Source organism: Leptosomus discolor, chromosome Z (assembly GCF_034619465.1).
Source record: "Leptosomus discolor isolate bLepDis1 chromosome Z, bLepDis1.hap2, whole genome shotgun sequence".
NCBI lineage: Eukaryota > Metazoa > Chordata > Aves > Leptosomiformes > Leptosomidae > Leptosomus > Leptosomus discolor.
In genome coordinates this window covers 48,571,613-48,584,454 of record NC_141419.1, presented here as the reverse complement: position 1 = coordinate 48,584,454, position 12,842 = coordinate 48,571,613, and positions in this window count along the sequence as shown.

Sequence of the window (12,842 nt, the reverse complement as noted above, 5' to 3'; positions counted from 1 at the left end):
ATTCACCACTTGTAGCTTGCTTTTTTATTTTCTTCCAAGATAAACCACCAAAGAGGCATGATGGTTAAAATGTAATGTGGAACAGCATCACAGATTGCAAGGCCAATGTTGCCTGGCTTCCTGCATGACACAAGCAAGACAGTAGCCTGCAGGAATCTGTGCTCCAAGCCTACATTTATCTTCACTCTGTGGTAATGAATTACAGTATCTAGTGACAGCAACCAAAGGTGAAGAGCATCATCTTTTTTTCCCATTGCTCTGCAGGGTGGAATCCAGAAATGTTTCTCTTTGCCACAGAAGAGCTTTCTACCAGTCACTGTGTACATTTAAGTAAATAGAAGGAGGTTTACCTTCCGAATGTCATGTGAAATCATTCAAATTTGAGATTATTCCAGGGTATGGCATGAAAGGAGATTACGTACACTGTGCCTTAAGCCATGGAAGGGAATGTGGCTGATCAATCAGCCATGAGCTGACCTTAGTGTGTCAGGAACCCCAGAGCCATGGAAATCACTGAGTAGCCAAACACTTGCCACTTTTTTTAGCAGCCCTGAAGTGCAAGTTGTGCAAAGTCAAACATTTAACAGGCTTTCTCTTACCAAATCTGGTTAGAATGGACTTGTGCCAGAGTCAACGGTAGTAGAAGAGAGCAGCAGATAAGACTGCTTTCAAGATGAAAAAATACTGTGAGTTAAAATATATACTATTTTTATGGTGTCTGAAGATGATCCTCAGGTGCTGACCTCATCTCTTCAGTGTAGTTCTGAGGTGAATAGGTGTTGTCTACTTACATGGTGAAGAAATCACATAAGAAGTCTTCCCTCGTTCCCCAGTATTTTTTTTCCTCAGGATTAATTTCTAGGTGCAAACATGGAGGACTTTACCCTTAAACCAAATGTGAATTTGGAAGTCCATCTTTACAAAAAAATTCACTTTACCCAGAAGTTCTCTCAAAGGTGTAATGGCACTGGGAGGTGTTTAAAAACCAGAGGACCTACAAGCTGGACCTTATGTTGGTAATGCTTGAATGATATGTTGTAGCTACTAGCTTTGCATCAAAGGAGAAGAGACTGTTTAGGACAGAAAGGTAAGAGAGAAAATCTGTGTCATTAGCAAGGCAGGATATAACTACCTGAGTTGGACTCAGAGCAAGACACAGGCGTTGGTACACATGTGAAAGATGCAGTGGGATCTGAAGGTGTATATATATATATATATGTCTGCCCCTATGCTCTGTGTGCACTTACCATCTCAGTATGAGTAATGTACCTGGCTGAGAAACAGAAGAGGGGCTGAGAGGAGGGGAAAGACATCAAAAATAGGTCTAACTGTTTTCTAATTTTGTTCCCCTTTGCTAGCTGTAATTCATAAAAGGAGTGTTTACATGCCAGCAGTACATTTAAAGTATATGCAAACACGGCATGCCCTTTGCATGTCCTTAGAACAGCTGAGTGCACAGGTGCAGGCCTGCATTTCACAGACATAGTTTGGTGCTTTCCTCTCTCCTCTGTTTCGAATCCTGTTCCACAGTAGTTCAGACAGCATTTTTAGAAGTCCCCTCAACATCTTGTTTATGATGACACCCGAGGAAAGCAGCACTATCCTGACTCAACTGGAGGGAAAAAGGTAGTTACTATTTAGCAAGGACAAAATAATAGGTAGGTCAGATCTTCTGATGTTTCTCCAGCAGCTGAGTTACAGCAATGAGGGCCTGACCAGAAGTAGCCCCGTTGTGTTAAAGCCGGTAAAGCAGTGCTGGTCTACACCAGCTGGGGATCTGACCACCTGCCTCCAATACCATGGCTGTACACTTAAAAATAACCCAAACAAACAACAAAGAGTCTGCTTGTGCCATGGTGTGCTTTTTCAGACAGTTCATAAATTTATTTTATTGGCTGCCCAACACAGATCACCTGCTCTGTCGAAAGAACAACAAAATGAGCTTGAAGATTGCTAAAAAACCTGAAGGAAGAGGGGGAGAAAAGCCTAGCATCTGACTGATATCCTTGATAAGGGGCAACTGTGCCACATAAACAGGAAGCAGCCATTCTTGCTAACTCCTTAGTTTGATAAACGTCACACCACCACCTGGCCTGCCATGCTTGCATTCCCTCTGAGCAAAGAAAGACATGCTCCTTGCCAGCATCAGGGGAACCAGAGGGAGGAGTGAGATTGGTTCTCCAGCCAGCCACTAAATTGTTCAGACAGATTTCATTATTTGACTCTATGGAGTAAACTCAGGAGTTTTTATATTATTCATACGATATTTCTACGTGAAACACACATTCCTGATCTTCAGTTCTCTATTACTGAGATTGCCATTCCCTCAGAGGTAGATAGCAACCAAGACCTTCCCTTCAGTCCATACTGCCTCTACCTGTTCATGGACAGATTTCCAGACCATGACTAAGGAACACATTGAAAACTACACTTTGAAATACATCTTGGAGAAATAATTTTGTTAGGTTTTGGTTGCTGTCCCTCAATAAAATGAAGTTGTTAAGCAAACAACAAAATATGCCAGCTCAGAGGTCTCAGTGCAGCAGCTGAGTTAAAATTGATCGACATTCTGTGAATTAGGAGATGAGATGCATCCTACATAAGCAGCGGGAAGACCTGTCCAGGTCTCACCCGAGGCCAGGTTAAAGAGTCTTCTTACAGAGGAAGTATCAAGGACATATGATCTCATAAGATCTCGCTTCACTTCAGCTTGACAATGAAACTGGAGGCACGTACCAACATATGTTGGTATATATATTGATATGGTTAGTATGTTCAACATACCAAGAAATGAGACCCTGGCTATCACATCCCATTTGAAGTTTGTCGCTGCAGCCAGTGAAGAGAGCCCTTCACCTCTCCAGTGTGCAGATGCATGTTCAACACACCTTTTGGAGGCACCTTTTTGGAAGGAACACTACTGTAACAGGAAAACACCAGCCGAACTGGCAAGAAGGGAGCTTGTTTTTAAAGTGTGCCTAGGGCAAACATGCATGAGACTGACACTTCCTTCTCTCTGCTACCTTATTCTACATTGCTGAAGAAGATGTTGATCAGCATGTGCTGATGAACATTTTTTTGGTAGTTCTTGATCAAAGCAAGGAGAGTACAACTTCACCTCTGGAACAAAATCAAAACTTGGCAACACACTGATGTTAGTGGAGCTGGCTCTGCCAATAGCATAAGGCACATCTGTTGCTGGTGAATATTTTTAGGTTTTCTATTTTCTTTATCTTCACAGAGTGCATTAGGAGTTACACAGAAGAAGGTGAGGTGCAGGTGCTTGTAAATAAAGGCTGGAGGTGTCTTGTTATGACTTACAGTCCCATTGCTTGAGAAAACATTGAGCCTGCTCTGGTCACAGAAAGAAGACAAAATGATTTTAAGGACTGAGAATTTCTTGTGCTGTTATTTCAGAGGCATTAATGGAAGCCTCTTTTTGCAACTAATTCTAGAAAGCAGGTTGTCTGTTTTTATGGCAGAACATATTTTTGTCAAATTGTGCTTTTTTGTGTGTTGCAATAAGATTGATCTCTCTACTTCTAGAGTGCATGAACCATTATATTTATCACTAATCTGTGCTGAAGTTGAACATAATTCCTTTATTTTCCCCCTTTCTTAGTACTGCTGGAGCTACGCTTGGCCTGAACTGCAGCTCGGCTTCCAAGCCTCAATCCTCAAAAATGGAAAGGAACCTTAAATATGGGTCCAGATAGGAATACTCTTCAGCTCTTGCCCATCCCATTTTACCTCATGAAAAAGCACCTTTGGGTCTTGTGATACTTGGTTGCAATTAACATTTTGAGGGTTTATTCCGTTCTGGAATAGAAGCGTCTTATAGCTAAGAAAAATGAGGCTTTTCTCTACAGCACCATTACATCTCAGAGACTGCTCCTCCAGGCTTTCTTATTCGTAAAAGTCACTCCTAGACTGGATGGATCATTGTGGGAATGAGAAAAGATTTTAACACCATTAAAGTTGTTTTCTCCCTGCCAAGATTCCTCGCAAAAGCTCTTGTTACTGTCAGCGGCTCTGGTGGTATCATGTCAGGGACTGGCAAGACTGAAGTTCTGGCAGTTTTATGTCACTGCTTTCTGTACTAGCTCTTGATGAGTCTTTGTATCATCCATTGGCTTTTAGCTTATTATCCTGCCCATTTTCTGCCTTGTTTTTTTATAGGATATCAGTCCCAGGTCTTTGGTCTTGCATTTCAGTCTCTCTGCAGGATTGTTGCTGGCTCGTCCTGGTGCAGAAGTAATAACTGACCTACAGCAAGTGACAGCTGAAAAAATGGGCTGACAGGAATCTCTTGAAGTTCAGCAAAAGCAAATGCAAAACCTTGTGCCACAGGTGGGACAGACCTACACACCAGGCCAGGCTGGATGTAGGGAAAGCTGTGTGGGCAAGAAGAACTAGTACCTGAGCTCTGCTGGGAGGCGCACACTAACAGGGTGTGGGGACACAGCTTGCAAAAGGGGATGCTGCACAGAGGCAAAGTGGGCATATTTGGTCCCTAGGATGGTGGCCTGACCCAGGAACAGGCTGCCCAGAGAGGCCACGGGATCTCCATCCCAGGTTAGAGTCTGCTCCTGCTAGCCCTTGCTTTGTGTAGGGTGGACTGGAGACGGTGTGAGGCTCAGTCTGACCCACTCCATAACTACTGGCTGAAGTACAGACAAAGCTTACAGGTGGTACCACTGGTTATTTCTACTGATTTTTACCTCAGAGACTTTTTTCCACCCTAATTTATCTCTTGAAATAAAGTATCTTACAATACTTTTCACTCAGAAGCCTTTAACTTAGTGATGCTTTTTCAAGGAATCCCCACCTGAATTACGGATTATATGCTTGCACGCTTGTGAAACGTGGTTGCTCAACATTCCTTCATTTGCTGCTGCCAGCTGCTAGCTCTGTGGTGATCTTGTGCTCACATGGCTTACTGGTGGCTTCCCTGAGGCTTCCCCCAGCATGTACAGCATTCGACTGCCATGAAACTCACTGTGGGATTGGAGTTGGAATAATTTTGTATCTTATGGATAGTTTGAAAGATGAGTTCCTGCTTGTGAAAAAGGCCATTCCAGTGTCCAAGGTGCGTCCTTTGTGTTAATCGACAGGTAAGGAAATGGAAAGATTTCTTCACACCCTCCTTGCTGTGGATTTCTTTCAACTAAGCCATTTTATTTCTGTTTCTGAGGGACAGAGAGAAGATGCTGTATCTTTTGTTTCAAGGCCTTAGGGTTAGAACTTCATCTTTGGCTGTCTTTAGGTTGCTACATCAAAGTAGGCAGTAAGAAATTAAAACCACCAGGATAACATAATATAAAAGAACAAGACATTTAGGGGAAAAAAAAAAAAGAAAAAAAAATCAATATTTTGTCTTTTAGGTCCCCAGTAAGAAATACTTGTATAGAAAAGACAGAGGGGAAAACATGAACAATGTTATTCTCCTGCCCTAACTGCAAGTACAGCAAGTATGCCAAGCGTACATTTGAGAGACAGAGCTAAGGACTGCTTTGTAAATGGGTGCAGAGCTGTTGAAACAGAAGAACAACAGCTAAGGGTCATTTGGTAGCTGTACCTAGCTTGAAGAATCTTATCTGAGGAAGAGAAACGGTATAGCCTTGTAGGTGTAATTCTAGATCAATTTTTTTTTTTTTTTCATCTCCTTCTGGATGTCCTTAGCGTTTTATACAAAGCCTGATTGTATAAGTGGGTTGCATGTTTTAGAAACGCTTCCAGGTTTGGGAAAAACAGGTGGAGAAATGGCTGACATCTGGATTTCACTCAGATGAGTTAAAAAGCAGCTGCTGGAGTTCTGAGATGCTGCAACTAGACCTGCCCTGGACTTGCCCTAAAGTAGGCTTTGAAGCAGGCTTTGGGGGTGTGAGAAGGTGCTGAAATCTAACTGGGCTTTATGTGGCCCACTGTCAGCAAAGTGGTTAGTCTCCAGAGGCAGAATAGCAGGTGCTTTTTGAAACATCATATGTTCAGATTTAGGGACAACTTTCCTATCAGTTTAGTGGCTATACCCACTCTTCTTTATCGACATTGTGGAGTGAAGGGCAACTGCTTTACCAGTCAAACCAAATTAAAACTACAGTGTTAGGAATATTGCCTCTGAGCATTAAAACTGTATAATACACGCTGGGCAGCAAGTTGTTTAACTACCAGGAAAAAGGTGCACACGTTAAAGAATATTCAGATGTTAGATATATTCAAGTCAGCAGGGCCTGATCAAATTCACCCTGGCGTACTTCAGGAACTAGCTGAAGTGATCTCTGAACTATTAGCAATTATCTCTGAGAGCTCATGGAGGATGAGTGAGGTCCCGGAAGATGGGAGTAAGCCAAACACAGTACCTATCTTTAAAAATGGGAAATAGGAAGACCCTATAGGAATTATAGGCCAGTCAGCTTGACTTTGATACTGACAAAAATGCAGGAGCAAATTATTGAACAATCAATTTGTAAACACCTAGAGGAAAATAAGGTGATAAGAAACAGCCAGCATGGGTTTGTCAAGAACAAATCACATCAAAGCAATCTCATTTCCTTCTTTGACAGGATAACTGGCCCACTGGATAAGGGGGAAGCAGCAGATGTGATAGATCTTGACTTCACCGAGGCTTTTGACACACATCCACATGACATTTTCATAAGTAAACAGGAGAAGTATGGTTTAGATGAAGTTATTATATGATGAGTGAAAAATTTGGCTTATCGGTAAAGCAGTTATCAATGGTTTGTCATCAAACTGGGAAAACATATCAAGTAAGATACCACAGAGGTCTGGTTTTAGGCCCAGTATTATTCAATATTTTCAGCTTTGATTATGGAATATGTAGGAAACTTGTAAAAATTGCCTATGATACTGAACTAGGAGGGGCTGCAAACACTTTAGAGAACAGGATTTCAATACAAAATGAGCTTGATAAATTGAAGAGAGGGTCCAAAATCAATAGGAAGAAATTCAATAAAGACAAGTGCAAAGTATCACTTCTGAGGAAGATAAATAAAATAAACGAATATTAAATAGGAAACAACAAGTTTGGAGGAAGGTTTCAAAAGTGAGAGCCATAGCACAGAGCACAAAGAAATCTAGAAATGTGAAGATGTTTGAAGAGTAAATTCCAGGATGTTATGAATTAATAGTAACATTGTTAATAACTGGCAAGTAACTATTAAGGCCTGCCCTGGGTAGTGGGGCCTGACCTAGTGTGGTCTGAGTCTACCCAGCTGGCAACAAAAGCACCACGCTCACCCCTACCCCATCCCCTGAAGGATGGGGAGGAGAAAATACAACCAAAAAGGCTTGAGGGACACGACAAAGGGCAGGAAGGGCTCACTGACCAGTCATGGTCACCGGCAAGAGTCAGACTCGATTTGGGCGAAACAACATAAATTTAATGAACAACCACCACCACCAAGGATAACGAGAGACACAACCAGGCCTTAAACACTACACACCTTCCTCCCCCCCACCCCTCCCCACCCCTCCTCTGGTCTCCCCGGGCTCAGCTCTGCTCCCTCTTTTCCCCCAGCAGCGCAGGGGGCGGGGAATGGGGGTCACAGTCCGTCCGGCACAAGGTGTCCCCGCTGCTCCTTCCTCCTCAGGGACAGGGGGCCCTCGCAGCCCTCCCCTGCCCCACCGCGGGGTCCCTCTCCCGGCAGACAGCCCTCCAGGAACTGCCCCAACGCGAGTCCTTCCCGCGGGGCCGCAGCTCCCCAGAACCCCCCAGCGCGGGGCCCTCCCGGGGCTGCCGCCCTCCCACCGACGGGCGGCTCCAGCGCGGCCGCAGTCGCGCTCTGCTCCGGGCCCGGTCCCTGCTCCTCCGGCCCGGGGCCCTCCGCGGGCTGCAGGGCGACCTCTGGGCCACCGCTGGGCTCCAGGGGCTGCAGGGGCTCAGCCGCCACCCCACCGCGGGCCGCAGGGGAACCTCTGCACCGGCACAGCTCCCCCTCTCCTTCCTCACTGACCCGGGTGTCTGCAGGGCTGTCTCTCTCCCTCATCCCCTGTCGCTCACCCGCTCACTAACACACACAAAACAAAGAGAGACACAAATCAAGCGCTTCTTTCACTCTTAAACAGTTACTCGCAGAGGTGCCATTGGTCTGGCCTTGGCCAGAGGCGAGTCCGAAGTTGGAGCCGCGGGAGCTTCTCGAAGCCTTTTAGAGGAGCCACCTCTGCAGCCCCCTCCCCAACTACCAAAACTCCGCCAGACACAAAACCACCACACCTAGGAATACCATGTTTGTGTCCGATGGTGATAGCACAATTTAAAGTATAGACAAGTTTCCTTTTTGAAATGAGAAAGAACAAAATTCAGAAAACATCTGTAAGGGAAAGCTGAATTAATTAATTGGGTTTTTTGTTGTTGTTGTTGTTGTTTTGTTTTTTGTTTGTTTTTTTTTTTTTTTTTTCCTGGGAAAGAGGCATAATGCACATAAAGTATGCAAAAATGTTATTTAAAATGTTACAAAGAAAAGGACACTTACCTGCTCTCCCTGTCTAAAAATAGTGTAAAAAGTAATGGATGGAGTAAGCTGAAACAAGAGATAGTGAGATTACATAGAATTTGGAGAGATACTTTGGCTATGAGGATGATACAGCACTGGAAAAGGGTTTCTAAGGACAGTCTAGAATCTTGTTTCAGATCCTGAAAATGGGTCAGACAGGCATCTGTCAGTGATGTGAAACAGATGTCCTCTTGAGAGCACTTCTACATTTCTACAGTAATTCATACACCTCAGTCAAGAGAAAAATTCACACAAACAACATAAGCAAGAATTGCACGCATACACATACAGACATGCACTTCCCGCCAAACTCTCACCCTTCCCCTGAAAACCCCTTTTAAAATTTGTGTACACTTATCACACAATCTTTCACTCTCCTTTTCACCTATATTTGCCTTGAAACAGAGGGAAAAGTCACTAGTCATTCCATACTTCCGTGAAAGATTATGGAGCTAGACAGGGCTGCCTTCTAGCCAAACGTGAAATCTAGCATGTTTGTTCTGGGCTGGACCTACAACTGTGCAAAAGCAAGACCCAAAGCCATAAAAAAGCCTTTTGAAAGTATCTACTGCAAGCTGCTGTAAGAAGTCTTTTGTTGTTTATCTCTTTGTATTTTTGATGAAGCTACACAGTCTGAGAATGAAGCCTTATAAATATGCCTGCTCCCTTTTAATGATAAACACGGGACAAACTGGATGGTATTTTTGTGAGGTTTTATTTTCGTGATTTTGAACTGGTGTGTTATTTATGGGACCATCCTAGACAGAATGCAGCAAACTTGGTATCTTCTTATTATGTTTTCTGTGTGAGCCACATGCATCTCAAAACATAATCGTGAAATATATAGTGAGAAGTGGGAGCTTCTTTTAGGGCTGTAAGGCCAGAAATCTTAGTCATCAAGTGTTGATTTGTGCAAAGACTGTGATAAGAAAAACCACTGTTTTACATGACTGATATAAACTATCTAACTGAGATTTAACTGCAGGATTTCCACACTGCATTGCAGGGAATGCTACCTCAAAGTGACAGTCGAAGAGCAGAATGTCTTCTCCTCCTTGGTGTGCTTGCCTTTGTGATGATACCTGCATAAAACAAATTTGACAAACTCTGTTTTAAAGGCTACGAGACCGTGCATACAAGTAAGGAATGGCTTGTCTTGCTGTGAAACTGAGATTCTTCCTTTTGCATCTTTTTGAAGTCCTTTCTGGTACAGGTACCGAGGATGTTAAATTTTGCATAGTTGGTAGTAGGATAAATGTATTTGCTTTCAAATTTGGGACTTTGTTTTCCTCCCAAATCTGAGGATCTAGAAAAATAAATTAAAAAAAAAATATGGAGAAGGAACATGTCCCGGGTAAACTGGCTGGTGGGTAACTGTGTGTGAACAGGGTCAGCTCTCGGTTCCTTGGGAGCTGGTTAGTCCATGTTGTATAACAAGTGTTCCTGTGCTTCCAAAGGCACACAGGTTAGCTTAAGCCAGGTTCATGCATGGTGCTAAGGCTGCATTCATGTGCTGCTGTGCTTCATGGATGTCTATATGCCAAGCTTATTAGTGTTACTGACCTTGCTTTATCTGTTTTGCTCTGGCTCTGTTCTTATTCACATATGTTTTTAGCATACATGCTTTAACTTTACCTGAGTGTTAATAGTCTCCTATTACTCTTTGCAACTGAGAGTTTGTCAAAACTGAGCCCCTCAGGCTCTATTAAAGTGCCAGCAAGATTTTATGCACCAGTTAAGTCTCACTTAAAGACTATTTTGAGACTTTACTGATGCTATGTAGAAAAATAAACTTGCAATTAGTGACCCCTCCATGTAGTATACTTCGGGTAGGAAGATGTACCAGCACTCTCATTTATAATGAAATCTACAGTACATAACTTTTAAGAGGGAATTTTGGGGTAGAAGGTTTTGGGAGGTCATCGGTAATACTGCCATTAACTTGCTACTGAGGAGGTAGGACCATATTTAGAGCCACTTTTACCCCTGTTTTCTGTAATCTAGTAGGTTTGTGGTAAAAAGATTTGTGTAGTATGGAACCAAAAGTGTTCTTCTTACCACTTGCGAAAGGTATTCTTAAATAAAGTAAAGTAAAACTTCCTGGATCTAAATATAGGTTTGAATAAATTGACAGATTTCAGTAGGCCCGCCTGCTTAGTAATGGAGACAATGCTGAGTAAACTTTATGGAAGAGCAAAAAAACTAACTAAATAAAAAATCTTGTCGGAAATGCTGTCAAAAATGAATGCATTTTTTCCCCTCTATGAGACAAGGTTGTCCTTGCTTTCCATCTCAACCAACTAGAGACATCTCCTTGGAAGACATTTTCCTCTATCTGAAACACATCTACAGACTGTTCCATGCTAAAAATACTAACCATAGAAGTTGTGTCATGGCAGAAAGGTAAAAAGAAACCCAGTCCAAGAGTAGCTCAATTCCTTACCATTTTTCTATATTCTATAGAATCAAAGCTGGATTCATAGAATAACTTAGGAAGGACTAACGTCTAGGAAATCATCTGATCAGATGCTCTTCACAGAGCAGATCCAGCATAGAGATTCCACATCATAGATATTGCACATCTTAAATTGTAGGGGTGATGTTGGCTAAGATCAAAGATCTCTTCTTATATCCAGCATTGGCCAGAAGAGGTTAAGTCCATTTCTGAAGTCTCTGAAATAGTCTTAATGAGGCTGAGTTTTCACTTGAGCTTCCCATCTATTTCCCCTCACCCCAAGCCTTCAGGCTGAGTTCTGTGTTATGCCAAAGGAGAACATGTAGGAGAGATTGGATGAGCACAGCCATCCTGCAACTGGGACACAGTATGTTTCTGCCCATTTCCAGTGCCTTTCCCATTTCCTTCCCAAAACCCTGACGGGTAGTATCTCCTGTAGATTTCTGGCGTTTCCATGGTGGACTCAATTACTGCAACACAAACAAGAGGAGACACTCATCCAGATGTTGCAAAGCTATGCATAAAAAAGGCAACACCAGTGTGGATGCAGCAGCCCAATTTGATGGTTGCTTGCCAGTATGGCTTAACTCAAGTACATCCATTGAAGTGACTGTATCAATAAGAGCAGACTTTGTTGAGAGGTACAGCCCACCTGTGATACATACGTATATATATATATACACACACTATCATGGTGATATATTTTAATGAGAACTTCATCATGACCAGCTGGTGTTGTTTGAAATAAATTACATTAATAATGTGGCTGAATTTTCTGTATAAGAGCAAATAATGGGAGTTATAAAGATACAACATAATGTGGGCTGGCACTCTCATCTTAGGCAAGTCTCTGAATCTGCCTGGTGCATCAACACCCTTCTGTAAAATGAGGTTTAACCTTCCCTCCTCCATACTGCACTGGAATGTCACAAGGGTGTAGTCCTTTGGCACTGAGGAGAAATGCTGAGATATCTGACAGCGAGGTCTGTATTAACACGTCAGGTAGCACTTCTATTTTGGGGCCAGGCTGTCAGCTCCTTGCTATGTGATGCTTCTGTGCTCTGTCTCTCTGTTTTGGTACGTGCTGGATCCTGATTGTGCAGCATTGTGGTGCATCGGAGAGGTGGTGGGAATCACAGCACTCCTCTCCTTGTCCTGCTGGCTTGCAGCAGTGGAGGGGGAGACGTGGGCTATGGTTTCATTGTGCTGCAGGGCATGGGGTCCAAGAACTCCAGTGAGGTATTCAGACAAAGACTTGCATCATGCTGGTAGTGTTGCCAAACTCTGTGGTGGAAAGACTCCATTTCTGGTAATGTAAAGCACTGGGTACTTCCCACAGGACTACAAGACGGCAAGTGTGCTGTGACCGCATAACAACTCTGTGCTGTGCACTTCTCACCCAATGTCAAAGCAAACCTCCACCAGAATAGAAAGATTTCACCACTTTTCTTGTTAACTATTCTCAGTACATGTACTCAGAATATGCTAGACCTCCCTTGCTTTTCTACGACTTTTGCCTGTCAGCTCTAAGAGAGAAGGTCAGCATGGACTCACTGGTGCCCCTTTTTTCTTTCTGGTCCTCAATGTAGGCAGCTATCCTTGCTAGCCTCCCTTTCTGCCTAACTACCCAGATCCCTCCACGAGAATATATGATTAATGGTGTATGTGTGTCTGAATGTGTGCACAGACACACAGATGCGCATGCAGGGGACTTCTGATAAGTACCTCTTTCTAAGTGTGGAGTTGCTCCGCACATATTGTATTATCAATAACTTAGTTCTTTCCTTCAGTATTATATCACTCTTCTCTATCTTGACACTTAACTGTATGAATGTTTTCTTTACTTTCTAAATCGTGATTAATTAAAGGAT